Genomic DNA, 3749 nt, shown 5'->3' with positions numbered 1-3749 from the left:
TAAGGTGTATTTGTATCTGTTTTTTAAAATCAGATTCTACTGCTTGCATCAGTTACCTGATGTGGAATAGAGTTCCATGTAGTCATGGCTCTATGTAGTACTGTGCACCTCCCATAGTCTGTTCTGGACTTGGGGATTGTGAAGAGACCTCTGGTGGCATGTCTTGTGGGGTATGCATGGGTGTCCGAGCTTTGTTTTAGCAGTTTAAACAGACAGCTCGGTGCATTCAGCTTGTCAACACTTCTTACAAAAACAGTAGCTCCACTTTGAGCCATGAGAGATTGACATGAATATTATTAATGTTAGCTCTTCATGTACATTTAAGGGCCAGCCGTGCTGCCCTGTTCTGAGACAATTGTAATTTTCCTAAGTCCCTCTTTGTGGCACCTACCTGCACGACTGAACAGTAGTCCAGGTGTGACCAAACTAGAGCCTGTAGGACCTGCCTTGTTGATAGTATTTTATTCCACAACAACTACCTAATACACACACATCATAAGTAAAGGGATGGAATAAGAATATGTACATATAAATATATGGATGAGCGATGACCGAGCGGCATAGGCAAGATGGAATAGAATAGAGTATATACATATGAAATGAGTAATGGAAGATATGTAAACGTTATAAAAGTGGCATTATTGACAGAGAAGATCGCTTAGATTGAAGATATGGCAAATAGAAGTGGCAATATTATCCGCTATTATCCTCAGTCGTTTTCCATCCAAGTTGTCAGACCCCTTGTGGCTTGTCATTCTTGATAGACAACAATCAATTTTTCACCTCTTCCACACTCAATTTACGGAATTCAAAATTACAATGCTTGTCTTTCATAATTTGGACAGTTATACTTAGATGTGTGGTGTCTGCGTTTTTTACTGGCATGTCATACCTAATTTGCCAATCTTGCCACTGAACAAAACATTAAAGCAGTTGGCAATATCAGTGGGTTTTTTGATGAATGAGCCATCTGATTCAATGAATGATGGAGCTGAGATTTCCTTTTTGCCCAAAATGTAATTTAATGCGCTCCAATGCTTTTTACTATCATTATTTATGTCATTTATCTTTGTTTCATTGTGTAGTTTCTTCTTTTTATTCAGTTTAGTCACATGATTTCTCAATTTGCAGTATATTTGCCAATTGGTTGTGCAGCCAGACTAGTTAGCCATACCTTTTGCCTCATTCCTCTTAACCATACATTTAAGATTTAACCGTTTTTACCATCTTTTTCTTAATTGGTGCATRCTTATTAGTAACTGGAGTAAGCAATTTCATAAATGTGTCAAGTGCAAACCACAGACCAGCAAATATTATTGTAATGTTATAACTTATTGTATGACCTCTTATACACTATATTAGGCCTAGCTTTTGGAACTTTGGTTTTCCTAGATATGGCTACTATATTGTGATCACTACATCCGATGGATTTGATACAGCTTTAAAGCAAATTTCTGCTGGATTAGTAAAGATATGATTAATACATGTTCATGATTTAATTCCTGTGCTGTTTGTAACTACCCTGGTAGGTTGACTTATAAACCAAACCAGGTTGCAGGCACTGGTTACAGTTTTTTTTTTTATTGTTGAGTGGGCCGCTTGATGAAAGCCAGTCAATATTGAAGTATACCTCTGTTGATATCACATACATTATCAAGCATTTCACACATACAGTGCATTCGTTAAAGTATTCTGACCCTTTTCCCTTTTTCCACATTTTGTTACATTACAGGTTTATTCAAAAATTGACTAAATAAATGTTGTTCCTCATCAATCTACAGTCGTGGCCAAAAGTTTTCAGAATGACACAAATATTTAATTTTAACAAAGTTTGCTGCTTCAGTGTCTTTAGATATTTTTGTCAAATGTTACTACGGAATACTGAAGTATAATTACAAGCATTTCTTAAGTGTCAAAGGCTTTCATTGACAATTACATGAAGTTGATGCAAAGAGTCAATATTTGCAGTGTTGACCCTTCTTTTTCAAGACCTCTGCAATCCGCCCTGGCATGCTGTCAATTAACTTCTTGGCCACATCCTGACTGATGGCAGCCCATTCTTGCATAATCAATGCTTGAAGTTTGTCAGAATTTGTGGGGTTTTGTTTGTCCACCCGCCTCTTGAGGATTGACCACAAGTTCTCAATGGGATTAAGGTCTGGGGAGTTTCCTGGCCATGGACCCAAAATATTGATGTTTTGTTCCCCGAGCCACTTAGTTATCACTTTTGCCTTATGGCAAGGTGCTCCATCATGCTGGAAAAGGCATTGTTCATCACCAAACTGTTCCTGGATGGTTGGGAGAAGTTGCTCTCTGAGGATTTGTTGGTACCATTCTTTATTCATGACTGTGTTCTTAGGCAAAATTGTGTGTGAGCCCACTCCCTTGGCTGAGAAGCAACCCCACACATGAATGGTCTCAGGATGCTTTACTGTTGGCATGACACAGGACTGATGGTAGCGCTCACCTTGTCTTCTCTGGACAAGCTTTTTTCCGGATGCCCCAAACAATCGGAAAGGGGATTCATCAGAGAAAATGACTTTACCCCGGGACAGAAGAGAGAGAGAAGAGATTAGAGACTATCATGTCAAAACGTTTGTCCTGATTTAAGGGTATTGATATTTATTTGTAATAAATAAAATATAAAAAACTTTTCGGCTTAGTGAGTGTAGGGAGTCATTATGCTAGGTACAGCGTGGGTATTCAACATGATGTGATAGATTGGAGTGTCATGAATACTTCTAGAGTTTTGTAGCTACGTAAAGTGAGCTGCTCCCACACGGGTCGAGTTGGCTGGAATTGTTATCGTATGCTGTAATATTGCAATTATGTAACTCATTTATAGTGTCATGCCAGAAATGTTGATTCGAAAGATGATAATGAAATAGACAATTATTGGTAGCACACTAACGCCTCACTCTTTTCATGGCAATGAAACTGAAATGCCCAAAAAAATTTCCACTGCATTTTTCAAGCCTCTGCCACAAAAGGACAGTTAATTCAAAATGTCAGTGATTCCTCATGTTAACACAGGTGTGAAGTGTTGACGCAGGACGTATAATGGCCGGATTCTGCCTATCTCTGTCATGCCTCGTATTCGAGAGGTAGCGAGAGGAATAAACAGACATGCCGAGTCAAGGCTTATCAATTACAGAGGTAGATGGTGCTTTGGCACATCTACATGAGCTATACACACCTTAGCTGGGATTGTAGTGGTACGTGCTAAGGATAGATCGTCAGTCCGGATCAATAAAAGGCTTTGAGCTCAAAGAACACACTAGAACGTATGAAGGATCACATTGAAGAGATACACTTAGCTGGCCACAAGATTGCACTTAGGAACTCATGATGTAGTGCGGATCGTAATCAGAGTACACTGTCATAAGAGAGAGGATGTGACAGCAATCAACATGTTGTCGAAGTATATTAAGGGCGCCCAGAGGACACAGATGCATGCAAGCGCTTATAAGAACTGACAGATGGCATAACTGCTGACTATCGAGCTGAGAATAAAGTCGATGATCAACTTAAGGTAGAAAGATCACATTGTAAATACAAACGTGAACGTGACTGAGATATGGCAGCAGGGCAGGTGTGAGTGCATCTGCACGTCACGTGAGGCGAAGACTTTTGGAGGATGCCTGGTGTAGAAGACGGGGCAGCAAGAATCATTTCTCCAGAAAAACATAAGGGACAGACTGATATTCTGCAAAAGGTAAGGGATTGAAACTGCTGAAGACTGGGTAAGG

Source organism: Salvelinus sp. IW2-2015, linkage group LG20, assembly GCF_002910315.2.
Source record: "Salvelinus sp. IW2-2015 linkage group LG20, ASM291031v2, whole genome shotgun sequence".
Lineage (NCBI taxonomy): Eukaryota > Metazoa > Chordata > Actinopteri > Salmoniformes > Salmonidae > Salvelinus > Salvelinus sp. IW2-2015.
The sequence above is the reverse complement of the archived record's forward strand: the minus strand, read 5'-3'. Positions refer to the sequence as shown.